This window comes from Lynx canadensis, chromosome C1 (assembly GCF_007474595.2).
Source record: "Lynx canadensis isolate LIC74 chromosome C1, mLynCan4.pri.v2, whole genome shotgun sequence".
Lineage (NCBI taxonomy): Eukaryota > Metazoa > Chordata > Mammalia > Carnivora > Felidae > Lynx > Lynx canadensis.
The window spans coordinates 214,715,389-214,729,848 of record NC_044310.1 but is presented as its reverse complement, the minus strand read 5'-3'; the positions used below and the strand labels follow the sequence as shown (position 1 = coordinate 214,729,848).

At 47.3% G+C, this 14,460-nt stretch overlaps 1 pseudogene; it reads right to left on the bottom strand.

Annotated features, from left to right (window-relative positions):
- Positions 1–1,967: 1,967 nt before the first annotated feature.
- Positions 1,968–7,796, bottom strand: LOC115522146 (annotated as a pseudogene).
- Between the last annotated feature and the right edge of the window lie 6,664 nt (positions 7,797–14,460).

Genomic DNA, 14,460 nt, shown 5'->3' with positions numbered 1-14,460 from the left:
TTGTGAATATGTACCACATCTCTATCCATTCATCAGTTGATGGGCATTTGGGCTCTTTCCATACTTTGGCTATTGTCGATAGTGCTGCTATAAACATTGGAGTGCATGTGCCCCTTTGAAACAACATATCTGTGTCCTTTGGATAAATACCTAGTAGCGCAGTTCCTGGATCGTAGGGTAGTTCTATTTTTAATTTTTTGAGGAACCTCCATACTGTTTTCCAGAGTGGCTGTACCAATTTGCATTCCCACCAACAGTGCAACAGGGTTCGTCTTTCTCTGCATCCTCACCAACATCTGGTGTTGCCTGAGATGTTAATTTTAGACATTCTGACAGGTGTGAGGTGGTATCTCATCATGATTTTGATTTGTATTTCCCTGATGATGAGTGACATTGAACATCTTTTCATGCATCTGTTAGCCATCTGGATGTCTTCTTTGGAGAAATGTCTATTCATGTCTTTTGCCCATTTCTTCACTGTGTTATTCATTTTTTGGGTGTTGAGTTTGATAAGTTCTTTATAGGTTTTGGATAGTAACCCTTTATCTGATATGTCATTTGCAAATATCTTCTCCCATTCCATCAGTTGCCTTTTAATTTTGCTGATAAAAACAACAGTTAAACAAAAATGTGTACACAGATGCTCATAGAAACACTATTCACAACAGCAAAGAGTAGAAACCCATCAACTGATGACAGAAATGTCCATCAACTGATAAATGTATAAATAAACAGTGGTCCATCTACACAATGGAAAATTATTCAGCCACAAAAAGAAATGAAATAATGGGGCGCCTGGGTGGCTCAGTTGGTTGAGCATCTGACTCTTGATCTCGGCTCAGGTCATGATCTCACAGTTGGTGGGATCATGCCCCGTGCTGCTGAGCTCTGTGCTGACAGTACAGAGCCTGCTTGGGATGCTTCTCTCTTTCCGTCTCTCTCTGGCTCCCCCGCCCCCGCTCACACTCTCTCTCTTTCCCTCTCTCAAAAAAATAAATATTTAAAAAAGAAATGAATTACCAATAGATGCAACAACATGGATGAACCTTGAAACATTAAGCTAAGAAGCCAGATATAAAAGTCCACTTTTGTACGATTTCATTTCTTTCTCTTTTTTTAAGTTTATTTATTTATTTTGAGAGAGAGAGAGAGCGAGCAGGGGAGGGGCAGAGAGAGATGGAGAGAGAGAATCCCAAGCAGGCTCCACAGAGTGCAGAACCAGACACAGGGCTCGAACCCACAAACACGAGATCATGACCTGAGCCAAAATCAAGAGTCAGACGCTAAACAGATTGGGCCACCTAGATGCCCTTATACAGTTTCATTTCTATAAAATATACAGAAGAGGCAAATCTATAGATGGAAAGCAGATTGGTGGTTGCTGGGGGCCGGGGAGGGCAGAATGCAGAGTGACTACTTACAAAGGTATGTGCGCGTCTTTTGGGTATGATAAAAATGTTCTGCAACTAGGTAGTAGTGATAGCGTACAACACTGGGGGGATACTAAATACCACTAAACGGCACACTTTAAAATGGTGAAATCTGGGGCACCTGGGTGGCTCAGTCGGTTAAGCTTCCCACTCTTGGTTTCGGCTCGGGTCGTGAACTCACAGTTTTGTGAGTTCAAGCCCCGCATTGGGCTCGGTGCTGGTGGTGCAGAGGCTGCTTGGGATTCTCTCTTTCACTCGTACGGTCTCTGTCTCTCCAAAACAAGCAAACAAACAAACAAAAACCCTTAAAATGGTGGACATTTATTTTATGGGTATTTTACCACAATAAAGCAAATGGAGCAGGCACTTTGAAAGATAGTCTGGCGGTGCCTCAAAGATAAAAAATAGACTTACCGCACAGCCCAGTTATTCCACTGCTAGGCATGTACCGGAGAGAATTGAAAACATATGTCCACACAAAACTTGTACGTGAATGTTCACAGAAGCAGCGTTCATAATGGCCAAAAAGTAGAAAGAACCCAGAAGTCCATCAACTGATTGGTAGATACACAAAGTGTGGTATATCCACAGAAGGAAATATTATTCACCAATCAAAATAATGCTACACCATGGATGAACCCTGAAAACATTCTGTTAAAAAAAGAAACAAAAACCCAGTCACATATTCTGTGATTCCACTTGTATGAGGTGATGAGGATAGGCAAATCCATAAAGACAGAGTGCCAGGGGCTGAAGAGTGACTACTAATGGGGCCAGGGTTTCTTTTAGGGGCGATTGAAAATATTCCCAAATGGATCGTGGTCATAGTTGCACAAATCTACAAATATGCTAAAAAAAAAAAAAACCCGAATTATAAACTTGCCATGAATGAATGGTATGCTCTATGAATTATATCTCGGTAACGTTGTTTGCTTTTGTTTTAAACCCACTTAATCTCATTCTCTTAGAATTACATGAATTAGGAATCAAACAAGGTTCGAGTTTTTCAGATACTCATGTGGAATACTTTTTAAAAAAATACTGACTCATTAGCTATTCTGGATAATTACTTATTAACAGAAACAATACTGTCAAAACGCTCTGCACGTCTAATCAGTCATAAAGATAAACACATTTCAAAACCCTTTTTGAGAGGAAAACAAACCATGAAACGCATTGTAGACATTGGCGTAAGTCGTGTATTTCTAAAAGTGCATATTAAGAATGACTTGGCATTTTGAGGTTTTCTTCCCCTGACTTGCCTAGAATTCAATCCTCAGCTGCCCAATAAATGTGGACACTGCAGGCCGAGTGACTATTACTTGTAGAGACCCCTGAAGGGAGACAAGATGGCTCAGAGAGTGGGCCCTGCAGGGTAGAAGTTACTGATATTCACGTGGAATTTATTTAAATCAGTATTTCTCAACGTTAGCGCCAGTGCCTTTTGGGGGAAGAAAATTCTCTGTTGGGAGAGGGTGGGTAGGTATCTCTTGGCTTCATAGATAGGGTTTTTAATAGCATCCGTGGTCTCTATCTACTAAGTGACACTGTCATCCCCTAATTGTGATACCAACAATGTCTTTAGACGTTGCCCCCCAGGGGACAAAAATTGCCCCTGTTTGATTACCACCATCTAGATGATTCCAGAACCCAAGAGGGGGAAACCTGGGAACGCAAGAATTGGTCCTGAGGAATCGGGAGCTAGCTTTCTGAGAAAATGCTCCCCAAAGCGTACTGCGAGGAAGCAACGTTTACATCACCTCACAGAAATTCTCAGCCTGCGTTGAGCTAAGGTCCAGAGAAGAGAGGGACAGGGACCATAGCTCCCCTCAATAGTCCACAAAGCACCTTCACACGCTGCCCATGTGATCCTCAAACAACCCTGTGAGGAGCGAGGCACATGCTCTCAGCCCCATTCTAAGATGAGAAGGCTGAAGTCCAAGGCCACATGGCAAAGATGAGGCACCTGAGATCGGCTGAATCGTTGTTCAGTCTCCTTTCCTCCCTTCAGGAGGCTGCTACTCTCCAGGTCTTGTATCCCTGGAAAAACAGTCAGGCCAACAGTGTGGTCTCAGGGTGAGAGAGTGACAAGGGAGTGGGTTCTCACTGCAGCCTGTGACCTCGGGCACCACACTTGGTTTGCCTGGAAGCTTCGGTTTGCTCGTTCGTGTGACAATTGGACTGTCTCCTATCTGAGGGGTCTCCATCCTGTTACTCCGGCCTAAAGCAGCCTGTCCTGCATATGTTGCGTGTATGGTTTTCAAAGTTCTCCCGCAAACACCATCGTACCTGCCCCCAACCCCAGAGTGTCCCCATTCCACAGACGGAGAAATGAATACCCGGAGAGAAGCCACCCGCCTTGGCCACACAGCTGGGCTTGAATGCAAGGCTTGTAGCTCTTACTTGACTAACGTAATGGGGGCGAAGGAGGGATCCCGGGAGCCAGGAGGGGAGGGAAAGTTGCCCCTTTCCCACCCTGGCTCAGGCTAGGGCTGGGCTTTGGTTCATCCCCTCCCATGGAGCTGGCTGTGCAGAGAGGACGTGCTGGTCCGGGAGCCTGAGCTCCCTGGGTTTGTGTGGCCCCAAAAGGGAGAGTGGGAACCTGGCCTTGAAGCTTTGAGCAGCTCTCTGCTTTGCGAGTGGAAGAGACTAGAATTTTTCTCTGAATTCCTTTGTTCTAAGAAAAACACTCCAATGCCCCTTCTAATAGTGACATCAAACTCTCTTCTGAAATGGGGACATTGGAAACCTAAGGAAAAGAGGTTAGCCACGGGAAGGATGGGTATCAGTTAAGAAGCAAGGACAACAGAGAGACTGTTCCAGCATCTGACCTGGACTGGAGCCCCTCTTGGCACAGGGAAAGGCACCTTTGAGAATGTGGCCTGAGAAGAACTGCTCTGGGGGCAGGTGACGAGGTGTATGGGGCTGGAGAGGGGGCCCTGGGTAGGGCTGGGATAAGCCTCAGGACATCTCAGGCTGCCCCAAGGTCCAGCCTCTGAAGGTCTCCCAGTGGAAACCATCAACCAGGCAGACAAGAAACCAGGGAGCTGAGGTGGCCGAGTCCCTCCCTGGGCAGAGGACCCAAGAGAGTCTGTAGTCAGTCACTCTAACATGGGCACTAGGAAGTGATCTCTTGCTGTTGCACACAAGCAAGAGTGGGAGCACACAGGTTGCCCTGAGAATAATCACACTTCCCCAAACTGTGAATCATAGCATTATGCATGGACCGTTCTCCGAGCTCTGGCTTTCAAAAGGCTCTGCACATTAGCAAGAGCGTAATAAGAAATTTACTATCCCTGTTTTAGAGGTAAGCCAAGAGTTACCTATAAGACATGCTTGCTGATTTCATAAGCAAAATTGAATCTCGTTGTTTATTAATTTGAATTTCTTGGATTATTTCTGAAGTCAAATATGCTTCCAAACTTTTCGTGGCCACTTGTATAGTGGTTACGGATTACCCAACCAAGTTATTTGCCTACTAAGGAATGTTTGGTTTTGGGGGGTTTTTTTTCAGCTATAAATCAGGACTTTATTTTTCCTGATCTATGATGTATCTTCTTTTTCAAGTACTTTTTTATATGAGGTTACGTAAGCGAATTAACTATTTTAAAGTGAACAATTCAGTGGCATTTAGTACATTCACCATATCATGCAACCACCACCTCTACACGATCCTAAAATATTTCCATCACGGCGAAGTACAAATTTTTTTTCACAGTGTTGACCTGGTTTGATCATTTAATGAAAAAACTCTGACTCTGATCCCTTTAATTCCTAATTTAAAAGTACAAGTTGATAATTACATGTTGCATAATTACATGTTGCATAATATGGTGACATATGATGTCACATCATAATATGTTGGGATGACAACTGAGATTCCAGACTAAGTTCATGATGCTCAGAAAACACATTCACCACCATCTGGTTTTTCGATACGACTAAATACATTTCTGTTTTTGCAAAAATAGAATGGTCGGTAACAAAGGTAACAAAAGTGCTATTTTTTTCCTTCTTATGCCAAATTCTTCTTATATTTTTGCTTATGAACTAACTACTTGGTTCAATTTTCCTGGCATATGGTATTTCTATTTCGTGCCCCATGCCTTATAGAACCAGTCCAATTATGTTCATTTATTCCACATTCCTGCCAGCTCTCGTAGGTATGTCCAACTATCCCATGTGTCAGCAAAGAAATCACCCGATGTTAAAGAAGAGGGATAAAGGTCTTTGGGACCTACTTGAGGATTTCTTTCTGATGAAAAAATGCACTGAAAAGGAGAATTCTGGTGTGAAAGAGTGATCTGAAGCCTTTCGAAGGTGTAAATATTAAAACAAAAACAAAAACAAAAAACTCACAGGCTTTTACTTCCCAAATAGCTCTGGGCTCTCTTCCCATACGTCAGGAAGGCATCTGAAAAGACATACTTGCCTTAGGTCAGAAGTCAACATGCTTTTTCTATAAAGGGTCAGGTAGCAAATATGTAAGCTTAGTGGGTCATGTACATCTCCCTCCCGTATTCTTTGCTGTTGCTGTTTTTAATATCCCTTTGAAATTCTTAGCTCTGGGCCATATAAAAAACAGGCCTCTGGGCAAATTTGGTCCACTGGCTGTTGTCTGCGGATCTCTGGTTCAGAGTTCTGGGAAAGAGTGAGGCACAGAAGTGGGAGAATAGTTTCCACACGGACTGTCCTTTCAGATCTGTGTCCCCCCCCCCTTTTTTTTTTAATGTTTATTTATTTGTGAGAGACACACACAGAGCACAACTGGGGGAGGGACAGAGAGAGGGGGACACAGAATCCGAAGCAGGCTCCAGGCTCTGAGCTGTCAGCTTAGAGCCCATCATGACCCTTGAACTTACAGACCATGAGATCATGACCTGAGCCAAAGTCAGTTGCTTAACCGACTGAGCCACCCAGGCACCCTCCCTTTTTTTTTAAGTTTATTCATTTATTTTGAAAGAGGGGGAAAAAGAAAGAGCTTGAGCAGGGGAAAGGCAGAGAGAGAGAGAGGGAGAGAGAGAGAATCCCAAGCAGGTTCCACTCTGTCAGCACAGAGCCCTACCCAAGGGTTTACCTCACAAACCATGAGATCGTGGCCCGAGCTGAAATCAAGAGTCAGATACTTAACCAACTGAGCCACCCAGGCACCCCTCAGCTCTGTGTCCTCTTGGTCAAGGCTTCACCTGTTTCTTCGGCAGGTAGGTGTAGGGTTTGGACTGGAAATTTCCAAGACTCATTCTATGATTCTATGACTGTCCCCAGACAACCTCGCTAAAGATACTGCCTGTTATTGGCACGCATGTACCCTGTCTTCATTCAAAGCCTCTCCATCGTTCAGAACCTCAGCCTCTGACCCCCTCCATGCCAGTCCACTCCGAGCCTGGCATCCCCTTCCTCAGGAAGCCCTCCCAGGTTGGCTCAAAGAGCCAAATGCATGAGGGAAGATTGTGCACGTGAGAACGATGTCTGCCCATGAACACACAGAGCGATCAAAGAGAAACAAAGCCACTGACCTGAGACAGGACTCCCTTTTCCTTGCAGTTGGTCCCTCCAATGAAAACCATGTTGGGCATGACTGGTCTGGGATACTCGAACACAAAGTCGTATCGTAACAGCCAGACGGAGCCCTTCCGATACAAGGTGGGTAAGTGCACATCTCTCTTGAGGATATTGGATGCAAGGTCTTCATACTTTGAATACGAAGGTAGGTCTCCAAGTAATGAACGAGGTAGTTGGCCACCCATTGGGGGAAGGTCATCCGGTGTGAGAACTGAGTGTAGCATCTGGGAATGTAGGATGCGGGGTTTGGGCTCTGGCTGATCGCGTGCCCCAGGGAGCGTGGGAAGCCCCTGAAAAGATACATGGAGGGCAGGCCTAGGTACTCTGCCAAGATCACCCCACAGGGCAGGGCTGGGTCTGTGAAGAGGGTGTCGAACTTGCTCTCCCTGAGGAAACTCAAGGTGGCGAGTCCTCCAGGAGGCTCTAGCAGTTGGCGAAGTATGTGTCGGTAACAATCATGGTATTCCTGTCCTCCCTCACAGCAGGGTTCAGGAGCCACCTCTCAGCGAAGTGACTGTTTCCAAAAGATCAGAAACGGTGCTCCGGCTCTTCCCGGTCAAATGGCACTGGATAGATTTTTCTCGTGTAGTGTTTGGATTCCTTCAGAAGCAGATTGACCTCTGACACCAGCACTACCATGTCATGTCCCTTCTCACTGAGAAGCTCAACTGCATCCTTCAGACTGAGCCCGTGGCTTCCATCCTGAGGAACCACCAGCAGCTTGTCACCTACCACCTCACTCCAAAGCGCTAAGAGGAAAACCCCTGCGGAAACTTTCTGAAACGCATGGGGGAGGCAGGCCATCGCGGGGGGCAGGGGGGGGCAGATACAAGCAGCAACAAGGATAAATAGATTACGATCTCTCAGCTTCAGGGCTGCCGGCTACTTTCCCTCAACTAACCACTGCTCTTCACAGCCCTTGCCTACCTCTCCTGGCTCTGAATTTTGCCCTTTGTTTTAAAAGAACCTAAATTAACATTAACCATTTTCATACACACGGCGAACTTGAGCCAATGGGCCCCTTACCAGCTTTCACCTGAACCCTAGGTTTATTTTTCTCTTTCTCTCCACCATTGTGCCTCTCCTTCCCAAACTCAGTCACACTTTGAGGACAGCTTGGGAGGCCCCTGGAGGCTGGTGGCAGTCCTCCGTCCTGAGCTGTCTGGATTCCACAGCAAGGTGACGATGTCCATGCATGAATAGCTATTAGTAATTCTCTACTTCCTCAGCTTTTCTCACAAGGGACGTGTCAACAGACGCCAAACTCATGATTTGACACACCACACAGCTGCCCAGTCCCCATCCTGGTGGCCCGGTTACCTCAGCAACAGCTGGATTAGAAGATGGGCCACAGGAAGCCGAGTGGGCACAGAAGAGTCTGATACAACTGCCCCCCACACTCTGGGCAAACCACCATTGTTTGGAGTTTTCTGTTCTATCAGAACACAGAATCTAATGCTAAAGATATGTGCTCTTGGGGCCCCTGGGTGGCTCAGTCGGTTAAGCATCTGACTTTGGCTCAGGTCACGATCTCACAGTTCTTGGGTTTGAGCCCCGCGTCAGGCTCTGTGCCGACAGCTCAGAGTCTGGAGCCTACTTCGGATTCTGTGTCTCCCTCTCCTCTCTCTCTGCCCCTCCCCCATTCACCCTGTGTCTCTCTCTGGCTCTCAAAAAATAAATAAATGTTAAAAAAAAAAAAAAAAAAAAGAATTACCATTCTAGATCGGGGGGATGGCAGGGACATCCCCTGAGGGCAGGGACAATATTTCTTTTGTTCTCTGCTGTATGCCAGCGTCTAGAAGAATGCCAAGCATACAGTAGACTCTCAATAAATGTTTGCTGATTAATGAACTAGCCTTTGGTTTGCCTACCTGTTTTATTGTTACGTTTCATTTTTGTTTTTCAAGTGGTGAGAATTCACACATGAAATTTAAAGAACCATCGCTCTTTTTTGAGAAGAAACTGGTCAGCGACAATGTGAGCAGGTAACCGGTCACTTGCCTTTAGGAAACTCAGATTCTCAGTGGAGCCAGCACGTGGTGAGGGCCCTGGGGCAAGAGTCAGACTACCTGGAGTCTGCTTCCAGCCCTGCCACCTGTCAGCCCCAGGCATGACCCACCTCTTGACGGTCAGGTTTCTCAACGGAGATCCAGAGAGAAAGGGTCATGTTTATCCTGCGTGATCTATCACATGGCTGAGGGAGGTCCAAGAGGATGATGGATGTGGAAACCAGGCTTTCCAAGTGAAAGGTGAATCCTAGCCTGGCTAGAACAGACGCACCCAGAGCTAGTCACGCACAGCTAGACTGACACACAAGTGCTTGTCATAACCCATGCCTGTTGGCTCAGGAGGCATGTCGGGACCTAGGAAAGGAGAAGAAGCCTGAGGAGTGGCGTGCCAGGACTGGCCCCAAGAACGCGGCCAAGACACAAATTAATTGCAACCTCGCAGGGGGAGGGACGCCAGCAGGGTTTCCCACTTACAATGATCAGAGGCAGGAGGGTGACAGCAATCAGACCTCAAGATGGTTACAAAGCGAGCACAGAGCAGGTGCACCGCTCCAGGCAGGCAGGGGCTGAGCAGGTCCTCTGTAAGAGCAGTACATCCGGAGGGGGAGAGGCTTATGCAAATGTGCGGAGGTGGGAGGGGAGAAGCAAAATGTGCTACAAACCTCAGATGCTTCACACCAGACCCCCCACTTCTGCCGAGGACCTTGGCCTGGGCCCTTCCTAGCAGAGCCCTGCTCTGGTCTTTGTGTTGCTAAACAAGAAATGGGTGGAAAAGCACATGGCTTGTCTGGGAGGCCGTTCTCTTTCCCATCAGGTCCACAGGGACGTTCACTGGAGGCAGGAGACAAAGGAAAGGAACTAACCCCACTTTGCAAAAATCACCAGAGAGCCGTCTCGCAAATTACGAAAGATTTAGGGGCACCTGGGTGGCTCAGTCGGTTGAGTGTCCAACTTCGGCTCAGGTCATGATCTCGCAGTCGGTGAGTTCGAGCCCCACGTCGGCTCACTGCTGTCAGCTCAGAGCCTGCCTCAGATCCTCTGTCCCCACCCCCTCTTTGCCCCTCCCTGGCTCGCTCTTGCTCGCGCGCTCTCTCTCTCAAAAATAAATGAAAAAGTTTAAAAAAAGAAAGCTTTAGAAAGCATTTCTCTTCCTCCTTCCGAGAGCTGACTATTTCTAAGAATGTGTGTGCACACAGGGCAATGGGAAGAAGAATCCAGTATGTCTAACAGTCCCAATGGTGTGGAGACCCTAAAGGTGAGCTACCCTGGAGACCAGACCTGCCCCGGGCGGTGCTGTGGAGCTTGATGTGTCCTCAGGCATCACGGAGTATCCAGGAGAAGGCCAATCTCTTCTCAGGGATTCCTGCAGACCCAACAACTAAGCGTGGGTCATGTATCAGTGGAGACAAAGAGGCAGATCTTGGGGTGAAACCCGAGGTTTCCCAGAGGACAGCAGAGGACACCGGGCATTTTGAGTAGAGGGGAGTCGTAAAGGCGAGCATGGAGGGAATGACAGGATAGGAGCAGGGGAATGTTAGAAAGGCTGCCCTTTGAATTACCCACAAGCCTGGACCTACCGAACGCAGAACACAAAAACGGCAAAATCAAATTAATAAATGTTTTATTAAACAACTACACAAATATATCTCCATGCGAGTGGTCCACGGTGGTTCAGCTTATCGAGTGACGTGGACAGTGTGTGTGATGTGGGATCCTGGGGCAGGTTAATCCATTGAATAGGGTGCGGGGACAGAGCTGCAGAAATCAGTGGTCTTTGCCCAGGTCCCGGTGCACATCCAAAATGGTCAAGTCTGAGTCTCCATGGGTGGGACAGGACCGTCCAGAGAGGTATGGCTTGCTCGGCTGGACATCTCCAGTGGACACTTATCCTACTGTAAGGGCTGTGTCTGTGACGGCCCTGGGAGGTCCCCATTGATGTGGGTGGTGGTCTCAGAAGCCAGGAGCAGAGAGGAGGGGCACAGGCCACTAATTAGTCATGACAAAGGGACTACTCAGAGGGTACAGACAATAAGACTTTCACCTGCCTGCATTTACGAGATTAAGAGCCCCTCGAACACGGGGAGAAAGAGGACGAACATGCCTGGGTCCCAAACATTAAAGACCTCGTGATATGTGGTTTCATGCCACACCAGCTTCTCTTCTTGGCACGCTCTTCCCCAACTCCTCCCGAAACTGCTCCTCCTCAGCCTGCAAGGCCCCCTATTACCAGCTCTCTTTAAACCCTTTACTTTTCTCCCAAAGTATGTTTCAAGATTTGTAATTGATCAATGTCTGCCCGCCCTACTGGGCAGCAAGCCACGCACACAGAAGGACCTTCTGTGTTAGTTAAATCACTAAAAAAAAGGAGGAAGGGGGGCATACGATTCTGTAACACCACAAAACCAACAAAAGTCATGCCCACTGAGTGATTAGAAGCCATGGGGTGTATTGGGATGCCTGGCTGGCTCAGTCGATGGAGCGTCTGACTTCGGCTCAGGTCACGATCTCACGGCTCGTGAGTTCGAGCCTGGAGCCTGCTTGGGATTCTGTGTCTCCCTCTCTCTATGCCCCACCCCCGCTTGCACTCTGTCTCTCAAAAATGAATAAACGTTAAAACATTTTTTTTTTTAATTTGGAAGCCATGGGGTGTAAGTCAAGCCTGCCCTCGGCAAATTTCACCACATGTAACATTCCCCAAAGACCACAGGCAGAACATTTTCCGAGATGTTTCCAGTCTGCACAGGGAGGGACTCAAGCATAAAGGTTAGGCACATGGGCTCTAACATCAGAACGTCTGGGCTCGGATTCAGTGTACATGAATGTTCACAGCAACATTACGCACGGGAGCCATCAAATGGAAACCACCAAATGCCCATCAGCTTGTAAATGGACAAACGGAATGTGATGTCCATACAATGGAATATTATTCAGCCGTAAAAAGGAATGAAGTACTGACTCGTGCTACAAAACAGATGAATCTTGAGAACTAAGCAAAAGAAGCCAGTCACAAAGGACCATGTGTGACTCCACTTCTATGAAACGTCAGAACAGTCAAACCACAGAGGCGGAAGGTAGGTGAGTGGTTGCCAGGGGCTGTGGGATGGGAATGACTGCCAAGGGGGACAGGGGGTTCCCTTTGGGGGCGAGGAACTGACCTGGAATTAGACAGTGGTGATGGTTCCTCGTATCTGTGAAAATACTAAAGACCACTAAAATGCACATTTTTTTTTTTAAATGTTTATTTATTTTTGGGACAGAGAGAGACAGAGCATGAACGGGGGAGGGGCAGAGAGAGAGGGAGACACAGAATCGGAAACAGGCTCCAGGCTCTGAGCCATCAGCCCAGAGCCTGACGCGGGGCTCGAACTCATGGACCGCAAGATCGTGACCTGGCTGAAGTCGGACGCTTAACCGACTGCGCCACCCAGGCGCCCCAAAATGCACATTTTTAAAGAGCAAACTTTACGATACATGAATCGTATCTCAATTAAAAGAAGAAAAAAAAAAAAGAATGTCTGTGTTCAAATCCCCGCTTCCTCACTTCCTACTGGTGTGACCACAGGCAGGCCACTCAACCTCTCTGCGCCTCAGTTTCATTATCTGCATAATAGGACTAATAATAATATCAATGTTCACTGGCTTTGTAATATTTAGTTTGGAACCTCTCCCTGAGGGTACAGTCCACCCATCTGAGGCTTAAGTAATTCATGGGAGGCTCCCAAGAAGAGGGGATCATTGACATCTGATCGTGTGCTTGATCATACGATTGATGTTAATATTGTGGAGGTAGGAAATAATCTGTGCTGGGAAATGCATGTGACCCACCCAATTATGGCTGTCACTGGTTCCTTACTGCATACCAGGCGATCTACATGCACTGTTGCATTTAATTTGGAAAAGAGCTCTGGACAGTGGTACTACCTTGTTCCTGTTTTACCTATTTAGAAACTACGGTTCTTCCCCAAGCTTACATCGCTGCTCAGTGAAAGAGCTGGAGAATGTATGAACCCAGGCTGGAATGGTTCCAGAACCCACGTGCAAAGCCTGTATACGGTACCTCCTCCTGAAGTCCTCCGGTGCCTGAACCATGGTGGGGGATTCAAGCCTCACTGCCTCACTTATTAACTACCCACGGCCACCAGGCATGAGTCAGCCAGTACACGTCCCTCTTTGCAGAGCCCTAGTGGCAGGGCTCAAGGTGAGGAGGTGACACAGACAGGAAAGACATGGGTGGGAAAGGAGATAGAGAAGGGGAACAGAATAGCGAGGCGAAGAGGGGTGGGGGGGATGGGAAAGGAGAAGGGTCTACAGAGGGATTTTGTGAAATCCGGAGGCAGTTCCGTGTGCCTATCAGCTGAGGTCCTCTGGCCCCTTACAAGCTAGAGAAGATTGAGTTGAACACCCATTTAACACCGAGTCAAGAGCTCCAGCCCTTCCCCATCAGAGTATAACCTTCTGAGTCCTGTGTGCAGCTTCCGATGATTCCAGGTCTTCCCTTCTCTATCTTCTGTATATTCTTTTATTTCAAATCAAACGTAGGACCCAGCCCCTTCATACCATCCCCGAAGCAACTGTAAATGCCAGGCTGTTTCATGCTCCTAAGGAAGGAGCACAGAGAAACCTACTTAAAAGCACAAGTAGAGGGGCGCCTGGGTGGCTCAGTCAGTTAAGCGTCCAGCTCTTGGTTTCATATTAGGTCATGATCATATTAGGTTTATGAGTTCGAACCCCGCATCAGGCTCCACACTGACAGTGCGGAACCTGCTTGGGATTCTCTCTTTCTCTCTGTCTGCCCCTCCCCTGCCCACTCTTTCTCTCTCTCTCTCTCTCTCAAAATAAATAAATAAACTTAAAAAAAAAACTTTTTAAAGCACAAGTAGATACTCTTGTTCCTAAAAACCCTCTTAGCCACCAGCGATCTCACTTATGTGACCCCTGACGGTGACCAGTCTGCTCTGCTCCATACCCTAACACTGGGAGGTCTCAGAGAGTAGAAGTGAATTTTTGGAAAGTGGTTTGACTGAAACATAGGGCACATACAAGCATTTGCCCCTAGCCCATCCTGCAAGGTGCTTTGTGTTCATAATGGGAGGGTAAAAGTCCACAGCCTAAGGAGTCTGACATGGGACACCTGCCATTCGTCCTCTTTAAGCAATCTTCTGAGGCCCAAGATCCTCAGGCACACCTCTCTCCTCCAACTTCTTCGTTCATCTAGTAGATGTGTTATGGGCACCAGGCTGAGTGCTGGGGACAGGGCGATGGAAAAGCCAGATGTGGTTCCTGCCCTTGTGAAGGTTACAGCACAGAGAGGTGTAACAGACACTATACAGAGTTGTCAAAGAGTTCATTAAATGCCACTGTGATAAAAAAGTAAATGTGATAGGGGCGCCTGGGTGGCTCAATCGGTTAAGCGTCCGACTTCGGCTCAGGTCATGATCTCATGGCTTGTGAGTTCGAGC